Source organism: Lagenorhynchus albirostris, chromosome 2 (genome assembly GCF_949774975.1).
Source record: "Lagenorhynchus albirostris chromosome 2, mLagAlb1.1, whole genome shotgun sequence".
NCBI classification, from domain to species: Eukaryota; Metazoa; Chordata; class Mammalia; order Artiodactyla; family Delphinidae; genus Lagenorhynchus; species Lagenorhynchus albirostris.
Window position 1 is genome coordinate 37,846,995 of NC_083096.1, and position 14,944 is coordinate 37,861,938.

Here is a 14,944-nt window from a genome sequence, read left to right on the forward strand (position 1 = left end):
CTCGGGGTGATTTGTCAAAACCAGATATGTATCTGCCTTGAAGACTATGGGGATCATGGGGGCTATTTGTAGAGTTTGATTTAGATATTTGCCCCTGAACCTAGAGCTGAGTCTTGAAGGCTGAGTAAGAATTACCTGAGTGAAGAAAGTGGAAATGTCTTTCGAATGAAGGGAACAGCATAAACAAAGGCACAGGGGTGGAACATCATGGTGGGAGTGGGAATCCAGGCCAAGCAATTTGGTTTTCTACACAACAGTGCTACTCTGCTAAAACATGCAAATAGGAAATAGGGAAGATGTAAGACTAGTGAGGTCAAGAAGAGACATTTATATTCATTGATAATTTCTGCACTTGGATGTGGCCAAGAAGTTATGGTTTCCAAACCTGACCTCCTCCTTAGTTTCAGTCTCAAGATACAATGCCTGCTGGATGTTTATCCTCACTTGGGTGTCCAACAAACACCCCAGATTCAACATGCACAACAATCAATGCTTTATATTTCTCCATAAGCCTCCTCCTCTTAATATTCTGTCAACTGCACCATCGTTGTCCTACTTGTCTAAGGCAAAATCTTGGAAATCATCCTTGATCTTCTCGTTCCCTCTTTCCTACACCCAATCAACCAGCAAGTCCTGAAAACTTGGCCTCCTAATGCTTCTTGAATCTCTGCTTTTATCCTCATTCCTGTCATCTTTACCCATGAATAATAGCCTCCTAACAGGTCCCCTTACTTCCAGCCTCCTTTCCTTCAGTTCCAACCTTCTTACCTACCACTTCTCTGCCAGGAGGGATTCACTGGATCCCTAGAATGTACAGGATAAAGTCCAAACTCCCAGACATACATACAAGGACATCTGAGACCTGACCCTGCCTACCTCTCTTGCTTGATATCTTCCCACTTCTGTATTGCATTCTCCACTTTGGAGACTCCCCCAAACACTCCATGCTCTTCCTCACCTCTGTGGCTTTGCCCCTGCTCTCCCCTTTTCCTGAATACTCTTGCCACCTTTCCTCATCTGGCTAAGTTCTGACATCTTCTCTTCCAGAAAATCTTCCTTCAAAGCCCAGGCTCCCCAGTCCCCTCCTCTGTGCTCCTGCAGCTCCCTAGGCATGCCTCTGCCCTTCAACTTTTATCATTATGCCAACATTATCAGATTACATGGAATCTGTCTCTGCAGGCACTGACCTCCTCAAGGACAGCCGCCACCATGTCCTATTCATCTTAGTAAATCCAGATCTCAGTGTGGTGTTTGGCACTCAGCAGTCACACATATGTTTGCTGAGCTGCAACTCCAGGCTATGCCCCCTGAGATGGCTCTTTTGGCAAACTGGAAAGCTGAGCCTGAGCCAAAGTGTGCCTGCTTCCGTACACAGCAAAGAAAGCTCAGGAGAACAGCTGAGAGCGCCAGAGAGCTCTGGGAAGTTGTTGCTGTTGTTGTTTCAGTAAATTCGAAAAGTGAAAAGAGCACATGCTGTGGTGTCCAAATATGGAATCTAAATACATCCGGTTGAAATCTTAGCTCTATCACTATTGTCTCATGCAACCTTGGGAGAGATATTTAATCTTTTGGGCCTTAAGAAACTAGTCTATAAAATTTTGACTAATTATTAGCTTAAATAGAAAAGAAATGTTTGTAAAGCCCCTAGCAACTAGCTGATACAAAGATAAGTGTCCCATAAATGTTAGTTCTCCTTGTAGCCTCCCTATTTCTGGAGAAATAGCAAATCCTAGTAGCCTGAAATTGACTGACTCTGGTTATCTGAAACACATGATCTTTTGGTTTTTTGCATAACTTAAAATGTATTATTTATCATGTCTAACTAGAATTATCAGTACTAGTTGGCTTTTATCTGTTAGGTGCCTATTATACACCAGGTACTATGCAAAATCCTTAAGGTGCAGTTTCTCACTTAGTCCTCATGGTGGTGGTGATGATGATGATGATGATAGTTAATACTTACTGTGTGTTAAGCACTGTTCTAAGTCCTTTCCAAGTGTTAACTCGTTTAGTCTTCACAATAACCTTATGAGGTAGGAAGTATATCCCCATTTTGCAGATGAGGAAACTGAGTCTCAGAGTTGTTAAGCAATTTGCCCAAGGTACATATTATGAAGTAATGCTGGGACTAGAATTCAAGTCTGCCTGATGCTTAACTTCTTAAAAGTGAAAGTGATAGTTTTGTTTTATTTTTAACACCCTTCCTGGTAATGCCCCCTCCATTTTTGGTCACTTTATATTGCTCAGCAAATAATGTAGTGGGCAAGAGAAATACAGGATAATTTTCAGCCTCAAGCTACTCAATGAGATTATAGGAGTTATTGATGGTGATCTTTGAGAGAAAATATTTTGTAGACTGTCTCCCCAAAGATCACCTACCCATGTTACAGACAGACCATTGTTTGGAAATTGTGGCAACATGTAATAGTCAATAAGTGACTTGGAACATACTTATTGTACTGTATTGTACTTGAATGTACTTACACTGGATTTTGAATTATAGATTTGCTTTAATAAGGGCTGACTCTTTGATATTGAGAACCTTAAAAGCTAGAGTTAATTGCTCATTCAGCAAGAGTTCTCTGGGTCCCTGATAAATCCTGAGGATTCAGAGATGATTAAGTCACAGTTTCTGCTTCTAATGTACCCACAGTCTTCTGGGAGAGACTCACAAAGAAACTGATTTCACATAGGATGACAAGTAGAAGTTCCCATCTATAGATCCAAGGTGGAGTTCCAACGTTTTGGAAGAGTTCTCGGTGCACACTGTCCAGAACTCCCTACTTCGTTCTATCCTCAGAAATGAATTGGCCTACACTATGGAAAACAGTATGGAGGTTCCACAAAACAGTAAAAATAGAATTGCCATATGATCCAGCAATCCCATTCCATATATCATATATCTGGACAAAACTCTAATTCAAAAATATACATGCACCCCAGTGTTCATAGCAGCACTATTCACAATAGCCAAGACATGGAAACAACCTAAATGTCCATCGACGGATGAATAGATGAAAAAAGATGTGGTACATATAGAAAATGGAATATTACTCAGCCTTAAAAAAAGAATGAAATAATACCATTTACAGCAACATGGATGGACCTAGAGATTATCATACTAAGTGAAGTAAGTCAGAAAGGGAAAGACAAATACCATACCATATCACTTATATGTGGAATCTAAAATACAACAGAAACGAACTTTTCTACTAAACAGAAGACTCACAGATGTAGAGAACAGTCTTGTGGTTGCCAAAGAGAAGGGGAGTGGGGGAAGGATGGACTGGGAATTTGGAACTAGCAGATGCAAGCTATTATATATAGAACAGATAAACAATAAGGTCCTCCTGTATAGCACAGGGAACTATATTCAATATCCTGTGATAAAACATGTGAAAAGAATATGGAAAAGAAAGTATGTCTATGCATAACTGAATCACTTTGCTGTACAGCAGAAATTAACATAACTTTGTAAATCAACTATACTTCAATAAATTTTTTTTTTTTTTAAAAAAAGAAATGAACTGGCCTAAAACCCCTCAGCCTGGAGTGGCAGAGTGCTCTTGGCCAGAGCAGACACTCGGTATTGACTGAGGGACTTTTGCTCCCATGTGGACTCTTCCATAGCCAGATCTCCTCGTCCCTCGGTGGGCAAAAGGCTGGGCTGGACTTCTGCTGATGCTGGGTCTGATTCCCCTCCCCATCAGGTCAAGGGGCAAATTCTACCCCCCAATCAACAGATGTTCCATCCTCCTTTCCCAACTCCTGCTCTCTGCTCTGTCCTCCCCCACAAACTCCCAAGCACAACATTGATGCTCAAGGTGGACTGAAGGGCCCTAAGCAAACCCTGGCTCCTGAAAGGTTAATAATTTACAAATGAACGGCAGCTGATAAAAAAATCAGGACCTGTGTTGCTGGGATTCAGCCTTGATATGCACGGAATCGGCTTTCTCCAGTGGGAAATAAAGCAGCGGGGCCAGCCAGGTAGGCCCTTTCATAAAAGGTTTAGAGAGGTAAGCAAGACTCCTATTCTCTCCCATCATAACAGTGGGAGTTCCACGGAGCATGAGTGTTTGGTCAAACGACAAATATTTCCGGCATCAAGAGAAATCCAGTGAGATACACGTGCAGCAGTATCTCCTGGCGCCATCTTGGTAGGGTCCGCTCTTCATTCCAGGAAGGGCATCCGGGATTTATTTTTTTCAACTGCACATGCCTGCTCTCCCATCCCACTGGCCTTTGCAAATAACTTCGCTACCAAGAGACGTAGACCCCCCTGGAGAAGCAGACGTCTCTTTTTGATCACCAATGGAGAGGAGAAAACAAAGTCCACTTTCTTAAGCTGTTTGGAAAAACATGGGGCATCAGTGGGCATAAGAAGGAATGAGCAAAAAGAAAGCGGAGAAAGAGAGAGCACCTACAGTGGAGCAGTCCATGCCTTTGAGAGCCTGGAAAGGGAGCACAGAGGAGCAGACAGAAGCAGAATAATTTTACCTGGAAAAGAGGTGGCTAGGAAGAGAGAGGAAGATGGCTATATTCAGCCTAGGGATTATCATAAAATGAACCCTATAGAGAAAGTTTAAGAGGATGAAATGAACTTACACTGCAGGAAATAAATTACTGGATTTGGACAGGATGAAATTGTTGTTGTGATGCAGAATAGGATTTTTCTTCCCTGCTCCACTCCACTGACTGGGATGGCCCATAGAGAAGACAGGTTAACGAAAGAGAGCACTTGGTAATTTTAGTAATGTTCTCAGGTGGAGGACAAGAAAATCGTCTCACGTAATAGCCTGTAAAAGCTACGCTTAAAAAAGCCCATTTAGCATGAGAAGGTTCAGATTGGCTGTCGACTGTGATATTCTCACCCCACTGTCCCACTCAAAGCAGAATCCAGAGGAGCACACACATAACCACACTCACACATACTCACACACACGCTTGAACCCACGCTGGCACATGCACACGCTGAGACATGTTCGCACACCTGCTGATATGCGTACATTCACACACTCAACATAACCAAAGTCACATTTGCTTATACTTGCACTCATACGTGTTCAGAGATGCACACACACACACACTCACACACAGTCATACACAAGCCTATCTGGACAGGAAGCAGAAGGAATGAATGACCATAGCTGAGGCTGGGAGGACAGATGGGAACCAAGGTCAAAGTCCTGGTGGGGATGCTTTAGCCCTGTACTTCCCACACCTCAAATGTCCTTCATGACCATGTTCATACACTTCCAAATCTTATCCACCTGTAGGAGCCCCTTCTGTCGAGTCCTAGCTATAGATCCAAAGTGGAGTTCCAACATTTTGGAAGAGTTCTCAGTGCACTGACAAGAACTCCCTGCTTCCTTCTATCCTCATAAAGGAATAGGCCTGAAAAATCTCAGCCTGCAGAGGCAGGGTGGTCTTGGGCAGAGTGGATTCTCAGTGTTGTCACAGGGCAGCAAAGGGCCTGGGAACTGCTTCCACTGCCCAAAGCGGGTCTTAGCAGCCATGTTTCTGGGGATAGTTCCTCTGGCCAGAGCTAATGAGCTTAGGGGCTGAACTCCTGACACTCAGCTGAGTTAATCATATCATATCTCCCAGAAGTTCAAGTTTGGACCAGAAAGACAAAGAAGCATTGGCACTGAATCATACTGACAGTGGGACTCTCAAGAGAAGGACCACACCTTCCTCTACTGAGGGGCCTGGGTATCTCTGCTTCCACCCTGCCAAGACTTATTTGTTGAGTTCTTCCTTAGATTCTGTGAGATAGCACAGTCAACTCCCTGTGAACATGTAAAGCTAGATTACCTTTGATTTATTTTACTTGCAAACAAAACACACACACACTATCCATTCTAATCTTATTCAAACACCCACTCCTGCCTACTCCTCCAGCTAGAAGCGATCTTTTCATCCTCAGCACACCCACAGCCTTTTTATGGCTCTATTGTCTTCTTTGTACCATTTCTTTCTCTCTTACCTTCAGTACTAGACCATAAGCTCCTTGACGGTGGGAGCGTCCTGCACGCAATAGTTCTAGATAAGAGTTTGTCGAACAAGTGAGCAATTGCCTGATTGAATAAGTGAATGAGCAAATAAAGGAGCTTGAGTGATGCTAAGTGTTTCTTCTGTTTTTCCCCAGGAATTCATGAAATCATGATCCTAGAACATCCTCATACGTGAATCAGTTCATCTTATTCCATTTTATTGATTTGTTGACAAACAACCATGTGCCAGACACAGCAGACACAAAGATGAATAAGATATGGATTCTGTACTTATGAACCTGTGATCTCACTGGACTGAGGAGCAGGTGGGGGTGTAAACGAGGCAAAGGAATGCGGCTCTCTACCCTGGGACACAACCCTGCACACCCTGTTCCTGGGAGCAGAAGTGGGAAAGTCACGTATTGCCCGTCTGCCCCTATCTTACAACAAGACCATAATAAAACCCATTTTTCAAGCCTGAGTAAGATGTTTATGACCTGATAGGTGATGGCTGGCAAACTCAGTTCATCATAAATATCACAGCAGGTAATATACTCAGTATAAATGATGCATCTGCCTATGCCAGGATCCTCAGAGTGACTAATGCTTCTCCGGTATGGGCTTCTTAAAGATAAACAAATTATGGGCTGTAATTATCCAATGCTTGATTTTCTTTTTTATGAGCTTTTCTTCACCCTAATAGCACTCAGGGTGGGAAGATTGGTACTTAAAGAAGGGAAGAAAAGCTACAAGAAGGGAAGAAAAAGGGTCTGCTCCCTCAGCAGTGAAGCAGATGTCAGATTAAACACCTAAAGAAGGAGTTGGCTTTTCCACAGCTCTGGAAGAAAAAGAAAGACTCAGCAAACAGGAAGTTGTGTAGAGAGTAGAGAAATCGAAGGTGCCTGAGAAATAAAAGAAATTCTCTGTCTCTCTGTCTCTCTGTCTCTCTCTGTCTCTCTGTCTCTGTCTCTGTCTGTCTCTCTGTCTCTCTCTCTCTCTCTGTCTCTCTGTCTCTCTGTCTCTCTCTGTCTCTCTCTCTGTCTCTCTCTCTCTCTTCTCTCTCACACACACACACACACACACACACACACTATGCAGATAAAATTCTCCATCTCCAAACTGCCCCCACTGCAGAATGTGGGTTCAGATTTGTACATTCTCTAGCCCACTGTGACTCTTGAATCTGACCCTCCTTCTTTCTGGATGCAGTCTTTCCTGTATCCCCTCCAAAGTTTTGCTTAAACTTCAATATTATAAACACCCCAAATCCTTCACCTCCTCATGGATTCCTATCTGTTCTCATCAATTATTCCACCAAAATGTTTCCTCTATGGTTTCTGGGCATATTGTTAAAATTCATACTTGAACATGACACCTCACCTTACCAAAGGGACCAGATTCTATTGGGTTAGTATCTTCTCCTGAGAAGTCAGAGAAATACTTCAAGGTGGCAAGGAAATATGTCATTAAAAAGTAAATCGGGGCTTCCCTGGTGGCGCAGTGGTTGAGAGTCCGCCTGCCGATGCAGGGGATACGGGTTCGTGCCCCGGTCCGGGAAGATCCCACATGCCGTGGAGCAGCTGGGCCCGTGAGCCATGGCCGCTGGGCCTGTGCATCCGGAGCCTGTGCTCCGCAACGGGAGAGGCCACAACAGTGAGAGGCCCGCATAGTGCAAAAAAAAAAAAAAAAAAAAAGTAAATCGACACAGAAGAAGGTCACAGTGTAATGTGATAGGATAACCTCTGTATTGGACATCAGAAAATCTGGGTTTAATTAAGACCTTCACCATTTCTTTTGCAAGTGACATTTCTTCACTACTCTTTAAGTCAGTTTTTTCCTCACTTAAAAATGGGAGTCGACCATCTGGTGGGTTACTTTGAAGATTTGATGTAATAATATTTTTAAAAATCCCTATCACATCCTGGGTGTTCAATAAATATTTTATTTCATCCCAGCTTCCTAAGTCTGGATAATAAAGGGCTATAAAATGTTCACAGCATCCTATGCTGTACTATTGAAGGTTCTTTCCCATTAACAAAATTCTCTGGAGGCAGGCAAGACCAAAGTGGTTTCCTTACTTTATTGATGAAGACATTGGAGCACAGAGAGGTTAAGAGACTTGCCCAAGGCCACATGGAGATTTAAAACCCAGATTCTTGAGTCTTTCTGTCTTTTTGAAGAAGGCATAGTCACATGGGTAGATCAGGTCAAAGGAGTATGAAATATTTACAAACCCTGACACTTCTGAGCAGAGAAGCAGCCCACGCAGCCGTTGAGCTGTGAGTCCAGCACATGTGAGCTTTGCCCTCAAAGAGAAAGATCCAGCTGATACCTGATGCCAGGAATACAACTGATGAGGTTAATGGTTTAGATCTGGAAAAAAATGAGCTGCGAGTGGGGAAAAGAAGGATGCTGGAATCTAGTTATAAATGTATTAGTTTCCTGGAGCTGATATAACAAATTACTACAAACTGGGTGGCTTAAAATAAAATATTCTCCCACAGTTCTGGAGGCTAGAAATCCAAAGTCAGGATGTCGGCAGGGCCATGCTGTATTTGAAGGCTCTAGGGAAGAGCCTTTCCTTGCCTCTCCCTGGTTTCTGGTTATTGCCAGCAACCCTTGGCTTTCCTGGGCTTGGAGATGCATCATCTCTATGTCTGCCTCCATCCTCACATGAGTTCTTCCTGGGCTTGTCTATTTCTGAGTCTCTCCTCTCCTTATCAGGACAGCATCATAGGGGATCAAGGGCCCACCCTACTCTTGTATGGTCTCATTGTAACTTACCTAATTTCATCCATAACAACCTTATTTCCAAATATGTTCACATTATGAGGTTCTAGATAGGACATGAATTTGGGGCAGAGGCTATTAGTATTCAACCCAGTTCGATAAGGAAAGGAGAGCCAAGGAGAGAAGGAAGACTGAGCAAATGGAAGAGAGAAAATGAGAGAGAGAGAGAAGAAGAAGAAGAAGGAGGAGGAGGAGGAGGAGGAGGAGGAGAGAAGAAGGAGGAGAAGAAGAGGAAGGAGGGAGAGGAGGAGGAGGAAGAGGGGATGGAGGAGGAAGGGGGAGGGGAGGGGAGAGGTGGAGAAAGGAGAGGAAAGAAGAAGCAAAGAAAGAGAATGAAACAGAAAAGCAGGAGAAGACAGAACTAGAGAGAAAAAGAGATGAATTTGGAAAGGAAGACAAAGAGAAATATAAAGGTGCTAGTGAAGGAAAGAAACACATACAGAACTCCTGCACACAAAGTGTGAGAAACAGAGAGGAACATTTCTGTGTTCAAAGAATTACCCCCAAATATACACCTTCTCTCTAACTAGAGGTCCAGTGGGCAGCACTAAAGCTGTTAATGGAGCCCGAAGTGCACCATGGAAAGTGACCCAAACATTCTCTTTGGGGTTAATAGAGGACCCCAGTAAGAGAGGGTCAGCTAGATGAGCTCCTGGGAAACCCTAGTGGCTTTCACGTTATTACCCATTCCTATGACTCTGGCTCCAGGGACTTCCAATTTTAAAAGTTGAGAACCTGGGTAATGGTCAGAAATATCTTTTTTTCAGAAAGCCAATTCCAGGGTGGTCTCATATTCATTCACTTCCTAATGAGAAGAAAATGGGCCACCCAGGATATGTGATGACATTTCCCTGAAAAGAGCATATGTTCCTGGTCTCTGGCAAGCTGCTAGGCGCCCCTCTGTACCTATTATTCATCCAACCAGATGCCAGCCCTTGTAATTTTTCAGACCCCATATCCTGATCTTTTCCAATTTCCTGGAGTTTCCCAAGATCTCCAAAGAGAGATAGTCACTTTAGCATCAGCCAAAACAGACAACAGGCAAGAAGAAGCATAAATTAACAGCAAGAAGGCAATGTCAGGGCTGACAGGGGAACACCGGTGGGTGTACATGTGTGTGTGTGCGTGCGTGTGTACTAGTGCAGGCTTTCAAGGAGAAGAAGGTGGAGGCAGAGGAAGCCCGTCAATAGAGACCTAAACTTTTCCAGTGCTGGGGCTCTAAAAACTTCTGTCATCGAACAATCACTCATAATGGAAAGTCATATAGAACAGGCAGAATTTATGAACTAGGGTCTCCCCTTGCTTTTGTTTTCTTTTGCCATATTGAAAATTAATTGAGTTTGGCTTTCAGGATAACAGTCCCCATTCCTTCCCCATCATAGAAATCCCCACTTTAAAAGAGAGAGCCATAAGCTTGCATATATCTCCCCAAGGAAACTGCCCACAGCAGCCTGACTTGGCCTGCGAATGGGGAGACGTAGGTCAAAGGCAGAAAGGGAGGCTCAAGTCAACACAGCTCCATCTTTGGCCACTGAGCATGTTTGGTGAAGTAAAGAAAAAGAGGCATCTCCTTGCATTTGCTGCATTTTTGAAGCTTCTGGGCTTCTGGCCTTCTCATCTTCTTCCTTTCCATAGCAGCAAATGTCATAAAGTACACACGTCCATCTCCAGGAACAACCACAGAAAAGGCAGTAAGTTAGAAGACATTTATCTTACTTGCCCACACAATGGAGTTGATGCCTTCGTTATCATAGTTACTGTTATTTATTCTTTCATACCCTTATTTACTCATTCATTATTTTTCTTCACCACACTCATATTGGACTATGTTAAGCGCTAGAGGTACTGAGATGAAAACAAAAACAAAAAACAATACTCAGTCTCTAATTTGATTCAGGGTTAGAGCAAAGCCAGAAAAAGGAACTCTAGAAGCTGAAGTCTTGATGTCTTAAATTATAGGGATGGATTCTTCAACCTGAGGGCAGGTCTTTCCCATCTCCCCTGTGGGGCTGGGGGCCGTTCTGGGTGAAATCACAAAGAACTGTTTGGAGCCTCTCCCAACCCTGGGTCCCTCCTCTGCCAGGTGTCTAGCAATCCTCTGGTGAGCTACAGACTTAATTTATTCTCATGAGCTATGGCACTCCAACCAGTTAATGGGACAAAAACCTCAGGACCAAGCAGCTTAAGAGAAACCTAGAAAGGACTGGAAGCTTGGAAATTTGAGAAGGGAGGTGGTTATTCCTGTTACCCTGTCACAAAGGAGACTGACTGCCCCAGGGTTCCAAGCTAAAAGAGAAAAGGCAGACAGCCTATGAGTGTGAAACAGTAAAATAAACTGACATGGGTGCTAGCTGTACTAAATAAAGTCTGGGATGACGTTATGTACCCATAGTTTTCCAGCTGGGATATCACTCAGTGTTAGAAATACCCACCCTGTAGATTTTGACTTCAAATGTATGTTTGTATTTCACGTAGAGATGTTCCCTTTAGCATCTGATCAGCAGCGCTCTTATTTGAAAGCAACAGAGATGAACTCTGTGGGCTTGTCATTTATGTGTTGTCTCCCATACCCATTCCATACCTTCCCTTTGCTCTGTTCTCCATGGCAGGGAATGACAAGGCTCCCTTGAGGCTGGCCTCTGGGTAGCTTTGGCCAGTGACACCTGGAGGAAGGGAGAAAGAAGTCAGGTTATTTTTTCTGTCTTGCTTTGCCTCAGGCCTTGTCGTATCTGGAAGAAGAATACAGATTCTGGCCGTATCTCCTTAGCTCCACCTCCCACCAGACAGGCTGATTCAAGCTCGCACTGGTTAGCTTAGCCTCTGGGATGTGAAAACATATCTGCCACTGCAACTCCAGTCCTAGGAGTGGCAGCAACTTCCTGCAGCTGTTAATCTTTGGATTGACTCACCATTCCTTGTTTGGTTTTTTGCTTTTCCATTATCTTGTATTTAGTTCCTGATATTAAATACCCTCAGTTGAAAGGCCTAGAGTGGTTTCTGTTTTCCTATCTGAAATTGGATATCTTCTGATTGGTCTGAGTAGAAAAGTAATTTATTGGAAGGATGTTGGGTCATTTGCAGAACTTCCAGGAATGAGAGAAACTATGCAGCAAGACCCTTAGCCAAATTCAATCCACAGAACCGCTGTGAGGGGTCTTCAACAGCTACCACTGAACACAGGAACTGAGGGCCATGCTCCTAACAACACTGGCACAGGACACCAGCCTTAACCTCTGCTGCCCTTAGAAACTAGCTCCCAAATAAAGTCCAGGTGGTTTCAGCTTATTGGCTGAGCCCATATCATTTGTCCCACTCTAACCTTTGTAGCAGATTCAAGATCTGCTTTTTAGTAAGACTTTAGGTCAATAATTCTCTAAATAGGAGAAAGGATGTAAGATGTGGAACAGCCAAAAAAAAGGAAAATATTTATCACAGGAATAAGACCAGGATTTGAGGGTTGAGTGGCAATGCTAGAGTCAGCATGTAAAGAAGAGAATCTCTCTGGGATTATTGGGTTGATGGTAGTAGAAAGACTAGAGCTCTGTGTGGGAGCCTTTGTCCATGGGGCCTTCAAATTAATATTGGACAATCAGCATTTATAACTATACATCACATAAAACAGCAGAGCTTTCTACCCAGCTAGGAACATTTTTCAGATTTAGGTATTAATCAGAGACTAATCCCTACTTTTGGAACGAATTTTCACCATGATTCCCCAGCCTGAGCTATTTTCTTGTTCCTAGGAACTAGTTCCACACCTTGGATCTCTGAGACAGCCACTGGGTTCCTGCATTAGCCGTTTTTCCTGGACCCTTGCTGGTCCTTAAGGGCAAAGTTCCTCTGAGGTTGGGTTCTTGCCTAGACCCATTTTGTAGGTTTTGTGATGAAGCCCATTTTGCCTGTTGCTAGTTTCTGTCTTCATCTAGTTGTCCCTGCCCAAGCACTGCCATCCAGATCTGTTTATATCCTGCTTCTGACCCTTACTACTTGTATGAGTTTGGTGGGCTTCTGTACTTATGTTCTTAGAGACTAAGAGTTCTTGAGTGGCTCTCAAATATTAGTATGTAACTACATAAATATCTACCATCCTAGTGTGTTTGTTAAAAGGGCAGATTCCTGGTTGCCACCCCTTAGAAATTCAATTCATTAGATCTGGAGTGATTCTGTTGTAGGTGGTCCACAGACTGTCACCAAACACAAGTTCGTGTGCCCCATGCACAGTGAGACCAAACAAACTGAAATGTCAGAGTTTGGAGTAGAGAAAAGTTTATTGCAGGGCCAAGCAAGGATTATGGGTGGCTCATGCTCAAAAATCCAATGTTTTTGGGGAGAAGTTTTTAATAGGCAAAATTTGGGGTGAGGGCTACAGGGTGTGTTACTTTCTTCTGATTGGTTGGTGGTGAGGTAATAGTGGTGCTCCAGGAATCTTGTTCTCAGCCTGAAGTTGCCCTCTTCCACCTGGGTGGGGGCCTTAGTTTCAGCAGAAGAACTCAAAGGTATTGTTATGTATGTTCCTTGAGGAGGAACCAGGATCTTGCTTTAGTCACTACACCATCATTTCTTGACTGCTCCTCCTTTGTTTCTGGATTCCCTTACTTCCCTGATTAGCAACTGTTTGAACCTGCCCTTTGGTACCCAGGGAAGGTTTGGGAAGCTGAAGTCTTTTTCCTACAAACAAGAAGTGGGGGACACAGAAAGGATTTGTACCCAGGAGGGCCTCACAGGGTCCACACTTTGAGAAACACCAACCCACCAGGTCCTGTCCATTCTTGATGTGGTTCTGTCATTCATTCTGTCAGCACTTCCCAAGTTTCAAGTGGGCTTGGGATTTGAATAAAGATTAAACCATGTCTTCTTATGATCCAACTGGAGATGTGCACCTTACACTGAGCTCCACCCTAGAACTACTGAATCAGAATCTTAAGGTAGGAATTGAGCTGACACAAGCAATTCCCCAAAGTCCCATGTGTGTCTCTTATGCAAATCCCGGGTTCCCTGCTTCAGTACCACACATGACTCCAGCCCTTTTCTCCCCATTCCCAGGCCCACTTGTAACGGAGCAGGACCCTATTGGGCCTTCCCAGGACAGGCCTTCCCCCATACCCTCTGCTTTAGCTCCTCTCTGAAATACCTAGATAATAGTATTTGATGCAAATTTCCTGTTGTTTTGCAGATGTGAAAACCCCTCACCAAATGGAAGATGTTAACTACTTGATGACCATGAGCACATAGCCCCAGGCCTCCTGGAGGCTAAGGACTGATAATGTTAACCCCTGTGATACCACCCTGTTCCTTCATCATCAGCCAATCAGAGAATTGTGCACGATCTGATCACGTACCCTGCGAACCTCCCTCCGTCACCTGGATTTTAAAACTGCTTTGCCGAAAACCTTCAGGGAGCACAAGGCTTTTTAGGGCATTAGCCACCTCATCACCTTGCATGGCCTTGCAAAGAACCTTTCTCGGCTCCAAACGCCAATGTTTCAGTTTGTTTGGCCTCACTATGCGTCGGGCACACAAACTTGTGTTAACACACTCATGCCCTTAAATTCCTACAGCCTTCCTTGAGGATGGGGCACCTGTTGTTGATAGATGCTGCTTCCAGCTCCCTGTCAAAGAATCCATCTCTTCATTTTCTAAGATTTTATCCATATCCGTTTGGCAGGAGAGTAGATTTCATTACGATCACTACCCATATGCACAAGCAGCCAAGATTTAATGCCTGTTGGTAAATGATTGCTTTCCTCACTAATAACTCTTGATGGCCATCTAGAGGGAATTGAGGCCTTCTTATCCACCTGGTCCCCTTTGCTGGCACTCACACATACAAAAGCTGGGACCTGGAAGCCCACAACTCCAATTGGAGCATCTGTAGCTAGGATGGGGCAAAGGAGGACTAACTCCTCCTTCTTCACTGTCCAATCCATGCTTCAGCTCCTCCATGGAGCCTTTCCTGATTCCAGCACCTGTGCTGCTTTCCTTTCAATGTTTTCCTACCACATGTCACATTACACAGCTTAGCACTGGACTGCATTCTTCTTTGGAATGCTGTCCATCTGTTTTGTTTGCATACTTCTTGCTTATCTAGCAAGACTGCAGGCTCTCTGAGAGCAGGATCAAGGTTTGAGACTTCCTTTGATGAATCAGGGAGGCAGAAAGAG